We start from the raw sequence: 13,381 nt of genomic DNA on the forward strand, positions 1-13,381 counted from the left end.
TTCAGCGAGAGACAATGGCTGGGTATTTGGCTTTAGTAGACCACCAGGGGGTCGAAATTTAAAACAGCAAAGATAACGCGGGTCGATGTACCGTGGAGGACGACATACAACTATGTGGGTTGCGGGGTGTTTGTTATGAGACACATGGAGACGTTTAAAGGTGGGAATACTAAAGAGTGGGTTGTTGATTGTGGTCTTGCTGAAGAACTTGACAAACGTGGGCGGGTGTTAGGGAAACAAAAGGAAGAGCTTGAAGATCTTAGAAGGAAATACGTGGCTAAGATTCTACTTAGCGATGTAAACGTGATGAGAGAAATGTTATTACAAGATATGTTGGAATATCACCAGTTGTCTGCGACCGAGAAAGCGAATCTGGACAAGACAGCTCCTAAAAGAATCATGGACAGGTTAAATCTCAAATGACTGTTGACAGATATGACTGTTTCTTTTAATAGTTAACGGTTTTGGACAGTTTTTATGAATGGTAGATTGTTTATGTGTTGGTCTTGTTTACGTATTTGGCAAACGTTTGAACTGTTTACATATTTTGGAATATGAAAATGTTTGAAACGTGTGTGATGATTATATAGGTGTTAAACTCTGGGTTAAAAATAGTTTGGTTATTTGTTTTGTTTAAAACACATCTAGTTTTTTTTACATGTGCTTTGTAATTCAAGTTTAGCTAATGAATCAATTTATTATAAGTAAAATGTTTTACAAAACAAAACACTTTAATAAAAAAACATGGTTAGGTGTTATGTGAAATGTTTGAGTAGGCACCATATGAACAAAGATTAAATTAAGATTAAATTTGAACAGCTTTGGAAAATATTGGACAAAACCATATCATCATCCATTAGGTGTTGCTAAAAAAACATCCATCAGTTGTGTAAAAAAAAAGGTAGTAAACATGAAACCTTAAATAAAACCATCAAGTATCCATAATAATGTACCATCAACAATCCATAATAATGTCTAAGGTAAAATAAAAACCAATAAACAAAACATACTAAAGTCTAAGGTGAAATAAAAACCAATCAACAAAACATACTAAAGTCTATAGTGAAATAAAAACCCATCAACAAAATAAAAACATACTAAAGTCTATAGTGAAATAAAAACCCATCAACAAACCATAACGAGTCTAAGGAAAAAAACATCAACAATCCATAATAATGTCTAAGGTGAAATTAAAATTAATAAACAAAACATACTAAAGTCTATGGTGAAATAAAAACCCATCAACAAACCATAATAAAGTATAAGGCGATATAAGATTAAAGTGTATTTGTAAAAGACGTAACCGGGCTACTCTTCCATATTTTCTTTATGTGAACTGCTTGCTCCGTCTTGTGAAGGATCCTGAGGAGGTTTGTTGTTGATACTGAACAAGTGATGGTTGCGGGTGTCATGACCAGGTTCACGACATATTCTGCATGTCCTTAGGGGCTTGTCCAGTTGCTTTTGACTTATAGCTTGCTCGCGTAATGACCTGAAGCTAATTGGAAGCCCACACCCTTTAGTCCTAACACCAATCGGAGCACGAAAATGGATTTGATCTGGTTGTGTCACACCGGTTAGTTCAGCGAACCTGTCTCGACGACTAGGTCTAGGGGCGTCATAGTAACCTCGTCTACTGTACTTTTGTACGCGTTAATGTAGTCGCGGTAATGATATAACTTTTGCATGTCATCAACCAGCTTGTTTATGATATGGTCGTGCGCAATGTTGATGTCTCGAACAACACGATACACATCAGTACTTTTGTCTATGTTGGGCTCGTCAAAACCAATAGACCGCATAAGGCTGTTAGACACAGCGTCTTTTGTCCACCTACGATTGATGTACTGTTTGGGAAATACCCTGATATCCAAAATGTGGAGCACCTTAAAAATGTGACGGCACACCGAATTGCTCGAACCTTTTACAGCTACAATAAACAGTGATGTCTTCGTTGCGAATCATAACCTACCATGAAGAACAATGTATAGTTATTTAAAGTGTAAAAATAAAATATATACACAGTAAACCTAGCATATTGAGAATCCGATATACCTCGTGAAAAGAAGCAGGTAAGTGTAGAAAGTCACGAATATTGAATTTCCGAAAGTCATCGACGGGGACGTAACACCTGGAAGTGCAATTGTGAAGAGCAGCTTGTATTTCCAATTGGACATAAAAAAAATGGTTCTCGTATAGATTTCAGCTGCTTGTTTCTCAAGTGTGTAGTTACTCCATATCTTTGTTGTTGTATACCTACAATCATGATCGTTCTTACGATGCTCATGTCTTTGATGATCCAATGCAGTCTCAAAATGGGCCAGAAACTCAACCAAAGTGCAACGTGGGTTGCAAAACTGGCCAAAAAAATGATTCTCGCTATCTGATCTGGATGAAGTACGCATAAGACCAGACATGGTTTCTTCGCGATAGTAAGCAGGAATCCATGACTCTCTAATGTTGAATATGTCTTTTAGCCAAGTGTGATAGTTTAACTGAAAGTCATCCATTATTGAAGCCCACTCAGTTTCAAACAATTCCGGTGTTATTGAGTCGGTCCAAACAGTATCACACAACCGAGTCTTAAAATCTGTGGTGTTGCAAAGGCCGGATCCAACCTGAAATAATATAATGGCATATTATAACACAATCAAACAAACTATGTACAGTAACAATAAACAACATAAACAAAAAAGAGTTCTCTTGTACCTTCCCGGACAACTTATCCATAATATGCCACATGCAGAGTCGATGCCTAGAATTAGGAAAAACGTCTTCAATTGCACGTTTCATGGCGGGATCTTGGTCAGTTACAACAACTACTGGTGCATAGCCAAAAGCCTTCTTAAAACAATTAAGCAACCAAGTGTAAGATTCTGCGATTTCCGATCCAAGCAACGCTGCACCAAGGGTAACATTCCTATTATGGTTGTCAATTCCAGTAAATGGAACAAAAACCAAGTTATACCTGTAAAACAAATGAATCAATAAATAAAACACAAAAAAAGAAATAAACTTTTTGGTTGTCAATGATATTACTTGTTATGCCGATATGTTGCATCAAATGAAACAACATCACCAAAGACGTAGAAATTCATCTTGGCTCGCTCGTCAGCCCAAAATAAACCCTTTAACGCCCCGTCTGCTGCAGTAGAATAACCACATGAGAAATTGGGACAGAATTCTTTCTTCGCGAAAAGACGTTGAATAGCCATCTCAGCATCGTAGTCTCCAATGAATAAGTTGATACTTCTTTTGTAGTTTTTGTAATCAGACTTGGTTGCGCCAACTTTATCAAACCCACCATACATGGTCCTCATAATGTTGAAAGCTTTTACCGGACCAATGTTAATATTAGCAAGATCGTCTAACATCTTTTTTGTGGGTAAACGTAAGCTCGCGAGCAGACTTTAAGAAGTGGATATCGTTTTCATCAACAAAAGGATGATTGTGTGCTTCACTAAAATATTTGACCCTATACATGCCATTGTCGGTTAAAAATAACCTTATTTGGGCTTCACAATTTGTTCTTTGAGATGGCTTCCTACGTTGTTTTTTCCCTTTGAACTCTTCATTTAATGTGTCCACTTCCTTAACAATTCTTGAGCCTTCCTTAGTGCAAACAAAATACTTCAAACGGACAACATTTTTGTCCACCCACTGTGTTCCTTTCCTGATAGAAAAACCGCCCGCTAAAGCGTATCTTCTATAAAAAGACTCAGCGGCTTGAAGATTTTCAAAGATCATTCCTTCATTAGGTTTGATTGAGGCAGACACTAGTGGAGTGTACGTCTTCCTACCAGAATTTAGAGATACATGCTGAATTCCAACTTCCTTGTACGCGGGTGGATCTATAATCGGATATAACAAACAATAAAAATTAAGTTCCAAAACAGAGAGCCCACAGAAGACATTGACGTTTAAAAACACACATTTAAAACAAGAAAATAAAATCTGAATTGTTATAACATCTTAACAGTACCTAAATTTGTAAAACACACTAACTGAAACAAAAAATTTGCATTGGTTACAATGACACACAAAAAAAACAGATGTTCAGAATTACCTAAATTTGTAAAACACACTAACTGAAACAAATAACTTGCATTGGTTACAATGACACAAAAAAAAAACACAGATGCTCAAAAAGTACTTAATCTGAAAATTAACACGTAGCAAGAAAAACACAGTTACCAGGAGATAACTAAATAACCATCGAAACCTAAGGGGAGTGAAAAACACATCATCATGGGAAAGGATAACAAAATAACCATAACACCTAAAAAAACGATACACATAGAAATTCACTTGAACAAGATCCTTCTTTACACCATTAATGGATATCATAAGAGGGTATAAAGGAAGAACAAATATAATAATTATATAACATGAAATAAAAATTAAACACTCTATAACGTATTCAAGTTTACCTAATTCATCAACATCCTTGAAATTACTCATGTTGAAGATAAAGAATGCTAGTACGATCGGCGATAAAGAATGCTGGTATAGTCGGCGATGGATTGATGAGAAAAAAAAGGATCACAATGCTGGTATAATCGGCGATGGATTGATGAGAATCGGCGAAGGATTGATGAGAAAAAAAAGGATCACAAACATAGGTTGTTGTAGATGATCGGCCTTTTTTGTTAATGATTTTGTAAAATATTAAGATTATTATAATTAAAGAATTGTAACTGATTATTATTAATATAAATGAAAATAACATAATTAAAATTAGTTGGTTGATTACAATCTTGCCCTTGACTAGATATTTTGATCTAATGGTTCAAAACACTTCTTACACTTTTTAGGATAATTCTACTTCTTATTATAACCTTGCTCTCTCTCTCTCTCTCTCTCTCTCTCTCTCTCTATATATATATATATATATATATATATATATATGGGAGATTTCAAATGAGAACCCCTTTGAGTTTTAAGAACTCGAAAGAACTCAGTGTAACGATTTTTTTTTCAGAATTTTTTACGCACCGAGCCGACTTTTTACACATGTGTAACGGACATAAAAGTTAATGTAACCACTTACATCTTTATTCTCTCTCATACTTTGTCTTTTTTGTCAGATTTAATCTCAACCACATATTCCAATCCACCTAATTAAATGTGTGGCCTAAAATGGAGTTCTTAAGTTCTTACAACTCAACATGGTTCTCAAAAGATCCCTCCCATATATATATATATATATAGAAAATGGTTCAAATAAGAATAAGGAGTTTCCTAGAAATTGTAAGAACCAGTAATTTTTTGACATGTGGCATTACAAATTATGGTGAAAGAACAATTCTAGTAAACTATGTCGGTTTTTGGTAATTTTAAATCTCAACCATTGATTAACATGATCCAATGGCTATGATTTATTCATAGTATTCCTAGAAAACTACTTCTTTTTACTATAACCCTTCCCTATATATATATATATATATATGAGGGATATTTTGAGAATCATGTTGAGTTTTAAGAACTTAAGAACTCAATTCTTAGCCACACATTATATTAAATGGATTGGATTGTGTGGTTGAGATTAAATCTGACTAAAATGTCAAAGTAGGAGAGAGAATAAAATTGTAAGTGATTACACTAATTTTTACGTCCGTTACACATGTGTAATAAGTCGACTCGACGCGTAAAAAATTCTGTAATTTTTTTACGTATATGTAACCTACATATATTACGCATGTGTAAAAAAATTTCGGAAAAAAAAATTGTTACACTAAGTTCTTTCGAGTTCTTAAAACTCAAAGGGGTTCTCATTTGAAATCTCCCATATATATATGTATGTATATGTATATAAGGGATGAATGACTAAGTATAAAATGAAAACCCATTTGAGTTGTGAAAATTCTAGAAACACATTCTCAACCACATGTTTTTAATTAATGTTTAAATCTTGTGGTCCACAATTAAAGTGAATAAAAAATGTAAATATAAATATAATTTTTTCTCTCTCCTGAAAACATATATAAAAATTAGTAAAAAAATGTTAAAAAATAGCAAAACATTTTTTTTGATGTTTCGATGTTTTGTATTAAATGTTACAACATATATTACATGTAACAAAAAAAAAACGATGTTACATAGGGTTTTCGCGGGTTTTCATAACTCAAGTGAGTTTTCATTTTAACCTTATCCAGGGATGAATAATGGTCTAATAGCAATGGCATAGTTGTAATTTTTTTTGAAAAATAAGCCCGTCATTTTGTGAACAGGGGGTATTTTTGGGAGAAGTTAGAATGTTAGATTATTTGGTTGAAAGATTTCAAAAACTAAAACCCACGAGTATCTTATCTCTATACGATAATAAGCTGGCATGATCTCTATACGGATAAGTCGGCACAAGGGTTGTGCAGTTTGTGCCATTGCACCGACCCAAAAAATTTGGGAGCCTGAAAAAAAGAAGCTGAAGTTCATCATAGATCATATAGTTAAATTATATACATATGCATTTAACTCAAAATTGTTAAGTAGCGTAGATGGTTAATGCTATTTTTGTGTATATCATTCAAGTCAATGACTTAGGTACAAAACCTCGCACCTACTAAGTTTATGGTTTTCAGTGGCTACTACATGACACACAACACCAAAGCTCTTTTCTTAACTCTATAGTTGAATTCTTTCTTTATATTAAGATTTTATTATATATTTATATATAATTTTTTTAGACAAAAACCTATAATTACATTTAAAACCTAAATAAAAACTTGTAAAATAAAAGCCTATTTAGAAGCAACTAATTTAAAAAGAATAAAACATAATTGTCTTTTAACCCAAATAAATTGATTACGGATCATTTTCTTTGTTACTGTTTAATAATTTTATATTTAGGGGTCTATTTTTTATACTCGTACAAAGTCTGCGAGAGCTTTTAAGTTCTCAAAGGCGGCACTTGCTCCTATTAGGCCTCTCTTAAAAAATAAAATCATCGATCAAATCACAACTATTTAACATAAATTGAAAAAAGCAAGGGTTGTGTTTTCTCATAATCGAAGCTTTAGCAGGTGTGTTTTATCATAATCGACATCATTTCAGGTTAGCAATAGTTGATTTCTTGATGCATGTTGATGTTGAGTACCGATTATTTTAAAGGATCATCTAATATGTTTTTTAATTATAAAACATAATTTGGGGTTTTATTTATTTTTTTTAGTTATTTTTGTTTGCAAATATATGTATATATTTTTTACTAATAGAAATGAATACATATGATATATTACTAGTACATATATGTTTTGGTTTTCATATATATTTTGTATAGTCAAAAGTTGGATAATTTGATACATATATTGTTTTTTTTAATGGGGTTTTCGGATACATATATTTCTAAAGTTATCATAGACATCATTAGTGGTTAAATGCACCAGACAGCTATAAGGGTCGTCACTTGAAACTGAAATGTGGTCCACATTTCATTTCTGAAAACTCATTTAAAGACAATTAATCCCGAGCCTGTGATGGGTGTGATTGTGGAGAAAAGCATTCACGGACCACGGTTGGGATTCGGCCCAATTCTGCATCCAGGTAAATATGGAAAGTTTTGTTCACAGCCCAATTGAGAGCAGCGCGGTCTTCTATACCACATTATTAATAGAATATTTGGCATCCATGCCAGTGTAGAAAAACAAAACAAAAAAACAAATATATGAAGCACACATTCTAATTTCTAAAGCATCTTGGCCTTTCATGTGGTTTCTTCAGTAAATTTAATAGTAACATTTTAATGATATAATAATGTTTACAATTTTAAGTTTTTAACCAAAAAAGAGTTATCTTATTAAGGTGCAAGGATTTGAACCCAAGTCATTGACTTGATTTGAACTGTTATGTCTACAAGAAAATGCTGTTGATAGGCCAACTGCGAGCTCGATTGTTAAAATGCCTGATAGCTCCTCTTCTATACTTTCGGTTCCATCTGAGCCCTCGTTTTTACAGTAAATTATTACGAATAATAAATATCAATGAGAATTCAAACAGATTGTAATTATCTCATTAGTCAACATTGTAATCTCTGTATATTGTTATTATATTATGTACATTTTCAAGTATATATATATATATATATCGATTCATTCTGCAAGCCTATACCATTAAACTTTTTCCCTAATGAGATATTTTTTCCATAGTGAGATAATGTAAAGATCAGTTAACTAATAGGAACAAACTGAATTATTAATTGAACTTGCTTTAAATGTTTGGTTGATCTTTCCTTAGCTATAAACTATTTAATCCTTCACTCTTCTCTTATACTATATATATATATATAGAGAGAGAGAGAGATAAAAGTTCCTACTCTATTAATAACGTCTATTTATATATATACAATTTTAGGAGAGTTATGTATCACAGTGTTATAATTATTACTTCCTTTTTTATACATCATCATCTCCACTAACTTTAATTATTATTGTTTTTTTTAACACAAGTGATTTTAATATATATAAAAACACAAATGAGTTTACAACAAATAATTCAATTGGTGTGATGATAAGTTTGGTCGGGTATGAAGTTGTAGGTCTCAACTTCAACCCTTTGATGGGCTAGTTTTTGTGTGTGTGTTTTAATACAAATGTTAATTGTTCAAATAACCACTATTAGTTTTATCAAATTCACGTTGTTGTCTTATAACTTTATAAGGGTTACTACACTCTATAAACTATAATAACTTTAGTTTTTTTTTATATTCTTTCGAGTTGTTTTTATTTTGCTTTGTTGTCTCTAAAAAATGTTGTGTTGCACCTATTGTTGTTGTTCTTCTTTTTTTTTTAAATGTTATTGGTCAATATGACACATTGTGCACGATACAACGTTTTACGTCTACTTTTCATTCGGTTTTCTTAATGGTTAACGGAAATTACTTGCCATGCGAGAGGGCTGGTGACCAAGGATGATGGTGGTGGTGGCGCCTTCATGTTTTCGAGTAAAGTGGATGAGTGAACAAACAATTTTACACACCCCGCAATGCTAGGGACGGATCTATAGTAGAAGTGGGTGGTTCCGCGGAACCACTCGAGTTTCAAAATAATAGTCTAATTATATATAGAAAATATAAAATGAACCACCTTATAAATAGGAAAGGAACCACTACATAAAAGTTTGAAGTGCTGGTTCAGCCGGTATGGTGTTTGATTGGTACCTTAAGGTCGCAGGTTCCATTCTTGTTGAAGGATAGATTTATTTTTATTTTTTTTTACCAACTTACCTTATGGGTTTTATTAAAACACTAAGACCACAACAACAAATTTGGCGCCTCTTCAGTTTTCCCTGGCCTCTCTTCAAACACAGACAGCCTATCTCCCTTGACCCCTCGTCCCCGTTCAGCCGTTCTCTTCTTCCGACTTTGAAGGTATGTTCGATCTTCCATGTTCTTTCCCAATTCCCATCGATATGTTGAAATAATTTTTGGGATTTTTGCTTTCTTCTATTGTCTTATATGGTCTAGGTTGTGTTAATAAGTGGTTTGGTTATTTAACTCTCACATTCAGCTCTCAAATCTTTCTAATTTGGTGGTAGAATGAGATGAATAAATGTTTTTTTATTGTAACAATTATGCTTACAAGGTGTTCGATGAAATGCTTCTTAGAAAGTTTTCTATAAAATGATCATCCATTTGTTAAATTGTTGCTTTAGTTTTAATTGTTCTTGACTTCTTGTTAATTGTTTTTGATTGTTACTTTAGTTTTAATTAGTTAGATTGTTGGTTTTAATTTCTTAGTTTGTTAGAATTTGTTAGTTTCTTATAGTTTTTAATTTGTTAGTTTGTAATTGTTGATTTGTAGGTATTTTGAATATTAAGAGATATTTACAAAGTGAACCATCGAACCTTGGATCATCAATTTCAAGTAGTAAACCGTCAAAAATAATTTTTGATGATCTTTCATGGGATCCTTTCGAAAGGCAAACCATTTCATCTTATCAGCGAAGTCAAAAAGATGAAATTAGACGGACATATCTACTTAGAGGTACGTGTCAACAAACCGGGCATGATTTACCTCTAACCAATTTAGTTGGTAAATTAAGACACTTTAATGACGGTATCTTTTTTATTATTTTATCGTATTTTTATTATGTAATGAGCTTTGGCCGAATCATCGAATCGACCCGGAATTTTTTATACCCGACCGACTCTATGAAATTTAAGTATATAAAAGTAGTGCACCACCTAAAAAAAATTCCTAGATCCGCCACTGCGCAATGCGGGGGATCAAATACTAGTTTCAAACAAACATCATTGAGTATCGGTATCATATCTCAATCTAAACAATAATTGTACATGAGTTTGTTACATAAGATTATATGCTTTTTATGTTCGGTAAACCGTTAGCGTGTGTTAACTTACATGCATATAAAAAATTTCAAAAATATTAATTACTCATATCTTAGGTTAAAAGAATAAATATCATCACATCTATTATATATTTATATATGACACACCGCCGTAAGATCACAGTTGTCGATCTGCTTCTTGAATTTTTCACTCATTGAGATCTTACCGATCTTGTTGTTGCGCTTAGCCATTACCTGGTCAGAGTCAAGTCGCCGCACATTTGTAGGACTACAGTCCTCCGTTGCCCCCTTGCAAAATTATGAGATTAATGACGTTGAAGAATATGAGTTAATGGATTTTTGACAGATTTGGACTTGCAATAAAAACCGAGATTTAAACTAATATTTTTATATAATTATTTTTCTTTTATGCATTTTTTTTGACAGATCATAGTCGACCAAATGTATATTAACATTGGGGTTTATTAGTATTGAGCCTACGGAGTACGGACCCAATTTACATATCTATATATTTCTCTCTTTAAGGCAAAGTCATTCTCTTACAAGGATGCCCCAAAAGCTGGTGATTTACAATGCACAATGCTTACTCTAAATATAAGACATCAGAAACCGTAGTTACAAAAATATTGAAAAGCTCATTTTAAATTATGTTATACGTATAATTAAAAACTAATTTTTTTTATCAAAAAGAATTATTTATTAGTTTTAGCATTTTGAATGAAAGTGATACCACACCCTAATGTGTAAGTTGTCATAGATATCACATTCCACATCTCCTATAAAAATATCAATAATGTTGGTTGTAACCTTTTTAACTTAAAAAAGAACTAATATACAGTATATACTTACGTATAAACTAATATAAAACGTAAAACCAAATATGTTATATTCTATTTTAAACTTCTACAAAATGATAATTATCATAAATTAATAACTTTAGTTGTTATATATGTCTACTTCTGATGAAGTCAAGATTTGTTTTTTGGTCTCTCTTATATTAAATAGCTCTTGCTTCTATTAAAATAATAAATCTTAAATTGATAAATATATGAAAAATTATACTAATATTTTATAAAAACTTACTAAATCATAAGAACATTTAAATTATACATTACTTTAAATAAAATTAACTTTATAATTTTTAAATTTTTGATAATTTTTATTTCACCTACAAATCTAAAAAAAACTAATGATGATAACTTGTTGGATTCATTTATTATGTGTCATATAAATGTGTCAAACCTAGTTTGATAGTATATAATGGTTTATGGAAATTACGTATTACATAGCCAAAAAATAAGTTGTATTAACTTGCATCACAAGACCTTTACGTATTACATAGCCAAAATTTCCAAACATGGCCATTTTTGTAGAAATCACATTATTCATAAACGTCAATGTCTCGTCCTTTTTGGGTGTTTAACGTGAAAACGAAAACTTTGTTTAAGCATAAGAATCTATTTTATATATATATAGAATGTATGAACATGGCACGTCTCCGATAACCCCTTAAAATTTTGGGGCATGTGACGAGTAAAAAAACAGACCCCTAAAATCACGTTATCAATTATGTAATAGATAATTTGTCAATTTTACCAATAAGATGGTCTTTCAAAAGCCCAAAACAAACAAATAATAATAAGCATGTTACTAAAATAACTCATATAAAACACAAATTAAAGTTGATTTTTATATATAAAAAAAATGCCAATGACTCATATAAAATACAAATGAAAGTTGTTTTTCTATAAAAAAAAGAAAAAAAAAAGAATACTAATTGTGAGAATTGAACCAATGACCTTTGTTTCTATAGCCTAGAACATTTTATATTCAACCAAAAGCAAAATTATATACAAAATATAAATTTTATTTTTAAAAATTATGAGTCTCTCGGGAGAGTGGACCTGGGTCTGCCGCCCTCCTCGCCCTCCCCCTGTGTCGGGCATGATGGAAACTAACGGAATATCCAGGTCTCTTCTCTTGCCACGACCTTCCACTATAAAGAGACACTTCAAAAGTCTGGTTAGAAGATTTTTGAGTATTTTAGATTTGTTTTTAGATGATTTCTTTATTCTAAAAATATAGCTCGAGCATGACTCGTTTCGATCTCTCATTTTAAAGTTCGATCTCGGCTCGTTAATAGTTTTTCAAGCTTGAGTTCGGCTCATTTACTATTCATTTATAATTTTGTATATAACATAATATACATTATCCATCTATAATTCGTAACATTATATATATTAATTAATAATCATTGTGTGTATATATGTGTGTGTATTAATAGGGGACCCGCAAGATGCCATGACGGCGCTAATTTACAACGTGATACTCGTTTACCGTTAGTTTATCAACCCTCTCGAAATATATTGTAGCATTGGTGTGGTTGATCAATGGCATAAGCGTTACATTACTCAATTAAGTAAAAAGTGAAAAACATGAATAAGAAAATACATAAGTCACAAGCATCACTCAATGTAATATACCAACACACAGAATAAGAAAATACAAGTCATAAATATAACCATTTAAAAAATAAGCATCCGCGTTTCAACTGCTTGCATTTTGATAAGATAACTTTTACCGGAAATCCATCCTTGATGTATACTAAATGTCTAAATCTACATATATTGGTCAACAAAAGATCTACACAAGTTTTTAATAAACCTATAGCTATAAAACTCTTTGATCATCTGTATGTAAGTAGTACAATTTTCATTACTGAGTATTTGAGGTCATTCCACAAGAACTGTTGCATTATAGATGCATTAAAATAAATGCCATTGGTATTATTACCTTTTTGGAACAATTATCTTGTGACGGGCATTAGCCAACATGACACGTTTCTCGTCACAAATGTGTGCAGTTAGAAAGGTTTCTGCATAAACAAACAACGAAACATAAAACTTGAAGAAAAACTTAATACTGAATATGTAGAACATGCTGACTAAAAATAGTTAAACTTGCGGCAGGGTCCGCCACATCAGTGGGCAACTATTTTCTACTTTTGAGACAAAATGTTGCTCCTTTATATGTTCCGTATATCAAAACTGATGGGTTAAACTAATTATTAAATTCTTAT

At 32.0% G+C, this 13,381-nt stretch overlaps 1 pseudogene; it reads right to left on the reverse strand.

The window, feature by feature from the left end:
• Nucleotides 1-1,308: 1,308 nt before the first annotated feature.
• Nucleotides 1,309-3,747, reverse strand: LOC143633885 (protein FAR1-RELATED SEQUENCE 5-like; annotated as a pseudogene).
• Between the last annotated feature and the right edge of the window lie 9,634 nt (nt 3,748-13,381).

This window comes from Bidens hawaiensis, unplaced genomic scaffold, assembly GCF_021521415.1.
Source record: "Bidens hawaiensis isolate Kalapana, Puna unplaced genomic scaffold, B.hawaiensis_p1.1 tig00006913_1, whole genome shotgun sequence".
Lineage (NCBI taxonomy): Eukaryota > Viridiplantae > Streptophyta > Magnoliopsida > Asterales > Asteraceae > Bidens > Bidens hawaiensis.